Here is an 8,823-nt window from a genome sequence, read left to right as displayed (position 1 = left end):
CAGTTTTGGGGTGGAGTTTGAGAAGAATTGGCATTAATTCTTTAAATGTTTGATAGGATTCACCAGTGAAGCTACTTGGTCCTGGGCTTCTCTTTGTTGCTAGGGTTTTGATTACTGCTCAATCTCCTAAGTCATTATTGGTATGTTCAGATTTTGTATTTTTCATGATTCAATCTTAGCAAATTTATCCATTTCTTCCAGCTTATACAATTTATTGTCATATAATTGTTCATAGTAGCCTCTTATATTTTGTATTTCTGTGGTGTAAACTGTAATTTTTTCTCTTTCATTTATAATTTTGTATATTTGAGTTCTTTTTTTCTTGGTTATATTTATTTCTGCTCTAATCTTTTATTTCCTTTCTATTGCTAACTTTGGAATTAGTTTCTTTTTCAAATTCCTTGAGGTATAAAATTTGATCATTTATTTGAGGTCTGTTTCTTAACATAGGCATTTACCATTGTAAACTATCCTTTTAGAACTGATTTTGCTGCATCCCATAAGCAATTTTATTGTTTTCATTTTCATGTGCCTCAAGTTACTTTCTGATTTCCCTTTTGATTCTTTCATTTACCCACTAGTTTTTCAAGGTTGTGTTTTAATTTTCAAGTATTTGTACGTTTTTCCATTTTCCTGTTATTGACTTCTTGTTTCATATTATGATCAGAAAAAAACAACTGGTAGGATTACAGTCTTCTATAAATTTATTAATATTTGCTTTGTGGCCTAAAATATGATCTAGAGAATGTTCTGTGTGCCTTGAAAAGTACGTGTATTGTGGTGCTGTTGTCTAGAATGTTCTATATATGTCTTTTAGGTCTATTTGGTGTAAAGTGTTATTCAGGGCCACTGTTTACTCATTAATTTTCTGTCTGGATGATCTACCCAATATTGAAAGCAAGGTATTGAAATCCCCTATTATTATATTACTGTCTATTTCTCTCTTTAGTTCTGTTAATATTTGCTTTTTATATTTAGATGCTCATTGCATTCTTCAATTCCAGAATTAGTTGCTCTATGGTTTCTACTTCTTTATAAAACTTCTCATTCTATTAGTGCATTTTTTCCTGATTTTATTTAGTTGTCCATCTGCGTCCTCTTGCATTTCATTAAGTTTCCTTAAGACGTCTGACAAAGAATTCAAAACAGTTAATTTGTAGAACTCCATTTCTTTAGGGTAAGTTACTAAAGCTTAAAAGTTTCCTTTGGCAGTATCATATTTGCCTGTTTCTTCACGATCAATGCACTCTTGCATTGGTGAGCAACTCCTCCCAGGCCCTTAGTAAATAGTGCTAGTGACAGGACCATGGCTAATGGGGCTGTAGCCTACTCCTTAGGGGTACAGAGCTGTTTCTGGGTCTTTAATTGAGACCACAGTTGGCAAGTCAGCCTCTTGGGTGCAGGCATGCCTTCTCAAAATGGATTTCCTAAGTTTTGGACTCCACTGAAGTTTCACAACTTCCACCTAGATCCCAAAGCTCCTACAAAGGCACTTTTGCCCATTTATGGTTGCCAAGTTATTGTTGCTGAGGTGAGATATCAATGAGAACCTCTTTTTCCTCCATCTTGCTCACTTCAGCTATTTTTCTTCCCTGTCATTTTGTCTTCTATCTTTTCTCTTCAAAAAAGAGAAAAGAAAACTGTTTCAATTTCTTTCCATTTTCTTTCCTTTTATCAAGATGACCAAGATAGAAGAGGCAAATATGACTGAGGTAAAAGTAACTGGCAGGACTGGGGAATGGTTAAACAAAGGGGTCATGAAAAAAATAAGTAAATTTATTAAGGATAATGGATACCAGCAGGGAATTAAAACATGAGAAAGATGAAGACAAGAATGAAGCCTGTGGCATTTGATTGGACTTGGATAAATTGGTGTGAGCTGTGTGTTAACAAATGGATATGAATAAACAAAGAAATAGATATAGGTCTCTTTGTGCATGTGTGTGTATCTTAGCTCTGTCTAATGAAAATACCTGGAAGCTATGAGCACATTTAATATCTAAGTTTTTAAAATAAAAGTTTCAAAAGCAGTAATAACAAACAGGAACTAGTATTGGGAATGAATAAAGTAGGGAAAGATCATTTTTACAGTATAATCACAATTAAGAAGTTCTACATAAATAGAATGAATTGTAGAATCAGAAACAAATAAAAATTTGGTAAACATAACAGTCCTATTTTTTCAGGCGACTATCCTCAGTGGATACTAACACTCATGGATGAAAATGTGTTGAGAAACATACTATATAGTCTTAAAATATCTCTCACAATTCCAATCAAAATTATGGAACATTTTTGTTTTCGTAGAAATTTACAAACTTATTCTAAAATTTATATATAAGTGGAAAGGGTCCACAAATCTAAGATTGGTTTGAAGATGATAAAGAAAGCTGGATGTTGTACAGTGACAGGCAAATCTGTAGTAATTAAGAGAATGTGGTACAGGTGCAAGGAAAGACAAATAGCTCAATGGAGCAAAGAGAGAAACATACTGACTCCTATTGTCACCTGGTTTACGTCCAAGTGACACTGCATTGAAATGAGGAAAGGTGTTCTTTTTTAAATAAATGGTACTGGGTCAGTTGGAATCTGTGTGAAAAATACATCTTTTCCTCCACAACACACAAATAGCAATTCAGATAGATCATAAAACTAAATTTGAAAGTTAAAACAATAAAGCTTTTAGAAGTTAACACAGGCAAATATCTTCAAGACCCTAGATAGACAATAATTTATGAGTAAGTATATAAGAAACAAAATATTAAAGAAAAGATAGATTAATTATATGTCAAAAATTAAGAGATTCTGGGACTTCCCTGGTAGCTCAGTGGTTAAGAATCCGCCTGCCAATGCAGGGGACACAGGTTTGAGCCCTGGTCCGGGAAGATCCCAAATGCCATGGAGCAATTAAGCCCGTGTGCCACAACTACTGAGCTTGCACTCTGGAGTCCGGGAGACACAACCACTGAGCCCAGATGCTGCAACTACTGAAGCCCACAGGCCTAGAGCCTGTGCTCTGAAACAAGAGAAGCCACCACAATGAGAAGCCTGCACACCACAATGAAGAGTAGCCCCCACTCGCTGCAACTAGAGAAAGCCCGCATGCAGCAACGAAAACCCAACGCAGCCAAAAAATAAATAAATACAATTACTAAAAAAGATTCTGACCATCAAAAGACATTAAGAAAGTGAAAATTAGGCCACAAAATGACAGATATTTGCAATATGTAAAAACAACAAAGGATATATGCAAGTCCATAAAAACTGCTACAAATCAATAATAAAAAAGCAGACATGCCAGCAAAGTCAAAAACTTCACAAAAGAGGATAAACAAATGACAGACAGCATATGAGAAAATATGCATCATTAGTCACCAGAGAAATGAAAATTAGATACCACTACCAGAGGGCTAAAACAAAATAACAACAACCGATTATACCAATTATTAGTGATGATGTGGAGAGCTAGAACTTTTCTGTCCTACTGGTGGGGCTGTAAATTAGAAATCCACTTTGGAAAATAGTTTGCAGTATTTACTAAAGCTGAAAATATTCATACTACCACTCATCAATTCTATTCCAGAAATACATATACTTGTGCATCGAAGAGCATGTACAAAAATTTTTGTAGCATCATTATTTGTAATATCTCCAAACTAGAAACAATCAAAATGCCCATCAATAATGAAATGTAAAAGTACGGTTTGCTATATCCATATAGTGGATACCATTCAATGAACTGCTCCTACAGGCAACAACAGGAATGAATCTCACAGACATAATATTGAATAAAATAAACCAAGCACAAATGATACATGTCGTTAGATTCTATTTATGTAATATATAAAACATTCAAATTTCATCTATAGTGATATATGTCAGAATATTTTGCTTGGAGACATCACTGATAGACTTCTGGTATACTGATAATGTTCTAGATCTTGATCTAGGTGACAGTTATATAGGTGAGTTCATTTAGTAAAACTCATAGAGATATATGCTTAATATTTTTGCATTTTACTGGATATAGAGTACGCTTCAATAGAAAAAATTAAATAGACAAGAAATCAAGCCCCAATTCATGCAGTTTGGTCAGCTTCATTGCAATTTGTGGCTCCAAGACTGACAGAACTAAGCCAGTAGAAATCTTCTATTTCTTTTAATAAGTTAAAGAAGCTGTTATAATACTTTTGAAAATAAATATCAAAAAGATAAAACACAAACTGACAGCAGTGTGCGATGCTCAACATTTATTTAAGAAAAGTTTTAAAATTTTATGTCTCAGAATTTTAAGATTAGCACATTCATACTCAAAGAGAGGCTGTAACCTGGACTGTGTTTTTATACACAAGATAGAAATCCAGGGCGAAAAGGTGGAAAGGAATCACAGAGTGTCATATTAAAGTTCTGATCACTTACTGTTTGACTGTTTATATTTCATTTTATGATAATACACGTAAAAGATCAATTGTTCTAGAAACAGGAAGATAAATGCTTATTTTATCAAATATAAAGAAAACATTATAACTGTGCTAGATTATCTCTTCTATACCTGTCTCTAACATAATCTTGCTAAGGATAAAAACTAATTTTTCTGGAATCTTCTTCCCTGTAAGCTCTAGGTCAGAATTTGCCAATGAAAGTAATTTGTGTGAGATACGGAAGGGAGAAGTGAAGCAAAAGCCATTGTTTTCAGAGATCAGTCATAGTGCCTTAATCAGAGTGAAGCTGCAGATGACTTTACAAGCTCACACTGTCCCACTGTGGCAGACTTCACAGAATTCTTCATGAGCTCTCTCTTCATGCTCCCACCTTTTGGCTAGACACATCGCATAACTGGATTTCTATTTGAACACCAGCTTTTCCTCTTGCTCAAGTGCTTTAGGCTCTAGTTGTTATTGTCTCACTGATCATCCAGCTGTAGCATTTCAGATGTTCATACTAGCCTTTCCTGCTTTTGTATAAGCTCTAATTCATTTTATTAAACCCCTCACTCATATAAAAGTTGAATGGCTCAGTTTTGTTAACTGAGAAGCCACTTTGATATTTTACACATTGAAGTTTTCCAACTTTACTGCCACATTCACATTTTTTAAGTTAAAGAACAGGATAACTTACTGACATGTTATTTAAGCACTTCAAAACAATTTAAAGAGATGTAATTTATAATAAGCACAATGTACCAATGTTAGCAGTGAAAGCATATTTTCTATATTCTACATGCAAAACTTAGACTTTATTAACTTTTAATTAATGTAACAATCTTCTTATTCATAAAGGTAGACTGCTTCCTTTATCACTCTGAAAGTCTTCGGAAACTTTACCAGGTAGTTAACAAACTTGAGTTACCGAAACAAGAAAGATTTTTTTTTAATTCTTGTACTTCGTGAAGGTTAAAGAAATAATTTTGGTTTTAAAATATATTTTATGAAGCATAATGGTTATAGAGACTAAGATTTTGCAATGTTAGCATTTTGCAATGGTAGAAAGATGATAATTAGCAAAGGTCAAAAACTGTTCTTATTTATGATTAGCTGCAAATAAAGTAGGAATTTAAATGTGTTATCTGAATACCTTTGGACAATCAGATATTCATTGGTAAGAGTTTACTCCTTAGTGATAAAATAGTCTCCAAATAGATGTGATGAAAATACTATCTTTGAAGTAATTTTTGATGAAATCTGATAAAACTCAATTATAGAAAACTGCATTATTTGAGTAAAAAATTAATGAGGAAAGTGAAAGTTGCCCAAAGACACAGAATATGCATTTGAATCTTATGATCACAGGCAGGCATTATCTATTCAAGTTCTCACAATAATTCTTGTTTCCATAAAGGGAAGAGGAAAAAATTATATAAAGAAGAAGTGGAAAATAACATCTATTTAGGGCTGTCTACAAACGATTGCACAGCTTCTTTACATATGCTATTTCACCTTTTAATAACGTAATTATTTAAAATAGATATTATTATCATTGCCATTTTATGAATTAAGGAATTGTGGTTCATAGCTCATTCAGTTGAGAGTTGGTAAAGGTGAACTTAGGACTACCTTGTATAAGAGCCTGTTGGAAATTTTTTAAATTAGTGTGACAAAGATAAATTTTATTCCTGTGAACACACTAATATACAGTGTGTTCTGGAGTGAAGGAGGAATCACTTTCTAATTCTGTAACCTTGAACAAGTTATTAACCCTGAGATAACACAAAGGATTCCATTTCCAAATCAGACTTACATGATTTGAAGATCTTTTCCAATATAAACCTCTCCTAATAATTTCAAAATAATTTTATTAGTACTTTCTGTTTAAAGATATCAAAGAAATCTAGAAGCATTAATAGGGCAGTTAAGTAATAAAGTTAAACAAGAAAGGGAGCAAGAAAGTCACCAAAGGAATCTTAGTAAATACAGCATAAAATAATTTGACAGTAGAACATATATTTATGTTAATAAGTGGAAATGGGTTTATTAAATTTTTTAAAAATTTCAAATTGTCCCACAAAACAAAACCCAACTGTTTTCTGTATGTCACAGATATATCTAAAAGTGATTCAGAACGATTTACAATAAAGAAATAGGCGACTGCATATGTCTGTCATGCCACCACTAATAAAACAAATGAGCTCCTATATCAGACAAGGTAAAATTCAGACAAAAGTCTCAAATAGAAAAGAATTGAGAGATTTTTTTTTCTACCAATGTCCTCTAAGGTCTTTTTTATTCCCACCTTCATTTCTTTTGAAACCATACTAAAGGTAAAAGTTTTTTTCAGACTGTTCACTAATTAGGTGAAAATTAACCAACCAAACAAAAAGCCCCGCAACTGATAAGCTGCTTCCTGTGAAATAACCCTGTGATTTCCTGCAACATTAATATAAATGACCAACTGACAGAAGACGATAGGACGTAGTAATATTTTTAACTGGTGCTTATTCTGAACACTTATATTAGGATAGTTTTGATACCAACTACATGAAAATGTGACAGTTATTCCATGTTAACAAAAATTTCTCAATTCATTATTACAAGGATAAAAAAGTTAAATTAATAAATGCCTCTAATTGTGGTTATACATTTAAATGAATGTCTATTTTTTAACAAAGTTGAACAACCACATTTCTACGGTGATTGCACCTAGTATAAAACAAATATGCTTATTGAAAAAAAATTAATCTTAACTTGATTCCAGTTTCAGTCTGAGTAGAACAGATCCAAAGTTATATTCTCGAACAGCATAAAGCATTATATTCTCTTAAGTGCCACGATTTGAAAAATTGACAGAAGCCTTGAGTTACAACCTTAAATTTCCCATTAATCTATTGGTAATTTTGGAAGATTTCATTTTACTAATTTCCTGTGATTTTATTTGTAAAATAAAAGTATTCATTTAAATGTCTGATACCATTTTCTGTTCTAATATTCTGATGGATTTTCATGTTTTAAAATCTTTTTATTGAAGTATAAATGCTCATAATCTATTATTAGATTTTATTTTGTGGCTGTCCTTCCTTAAATTCATAATATACACATTACATATATAAGGAAAATATGTCAATTATAAATCTATAACTAAAGAAAATTTGCATAAAGTAATCATGCTAATTCTGAAAAACTATTTTTTTATCTTTTCTCTTTTATCTTTAAAAATATTGCCTTGATCCACCGAGTTAATTTCACAAGTAGCTAACAGTTTTTGATCCTCCATTTAACAAAATAACTATACCTTTACCCAGATCAGTAAGCCCCTGAACTTTGTTTAATCTGCAGATACTGATAGGTTTTATAAGTATCACTGTATGAAAGCCGAACAATTGCAATTAAAATATTTTGACGCAGTCGAAGTATGCAAGAAAGTTATTACTATAATTTAATGATGTATCTATTCTTTAAATAAATAATTAAATGAGAGAAAAAGAGGAATGACAAGCTATTACAGTTTTTTGTTTTTTTTTTTACTACCCTATAGCTCATTTTTAAAAATATATATTGGAGCACAGTTGATTTACAGTGTTGTTTCAGGTGTACAGCACAGTGATTCAGCTATACACATATCAATCCTTTTCCAAATTCTTTTCCCATTTAGGTTATTACAGAATACCGAGTACAGTTCCCTGTGCTATACAGTAGGTCCTTGTTATATGGTTTAAATACAGTAGTATGTATATATCAATCCCATACTCCCAATTTATCCTTTGCCACCTCTCCCACCCCCGCACCTTTCTCCTTTGGTAACCATAAGTTTATTTTCTAAGTCTGTGAGTCTGTTTCTGTTTTGTAAATAAATTCATTTGTATCATTCATTTTAGATTCTGCATCTAAGCGATATCATATGATATTTGTCTTTCTCTGACTTACTTCACTTACTATGATAATCTCCAGGTCCATAGCTCATGTTCTTAACACCGTGTAGGAAAACAATAATTTAGGGATTAAAAATGTGAGATGCTATCTAAAGAAAATAGTGTCAATTAGAAAGATCATTGCTCAGAAATGGATGCAATAAAATAAAATGAAAACAAAAGCATAAATATCCTGAAGTAAACACTGGTAATGTCCTTTTAAGCAATAACCAAGAAAAAAAAATTTTCCCTTTTCTTAAATTTACTCATTTACTGAAATGGTGTTTATTGATTACCTCCTAATGTCTTTTCTATTTAATAATAATTACTGAGCGCTGATCTAGTTATTGAAGAGTACATTGAACAAGACAGACAAATCTTCCCTGAAGAATTTTCATTTTATTGTGATGAGACAGACCCATGTCTTCATATGATCGTCCCTCTGTGCCTGTCTATATCCTAACCTCCCATTCTGATAAGGA

Source organism: Delphinapterus leucas, chromosome 8, assembly GCF_059928025.1.
Source record: "Delphinapterus leucas isolate spDelLeu-1000000601 "Yukka" chromosome 8, BTC_Dleu_Yukka2, whole genome shotgun sequence".
NCBI lineage: Eukaryota > Metazoa > Chordata > Mammalia > Artiodactyla > Monodontidae > Delphinapterus > Delphinapterus leucas.
Note: the sequence above shows the minus strand (reverse complement) of the source record.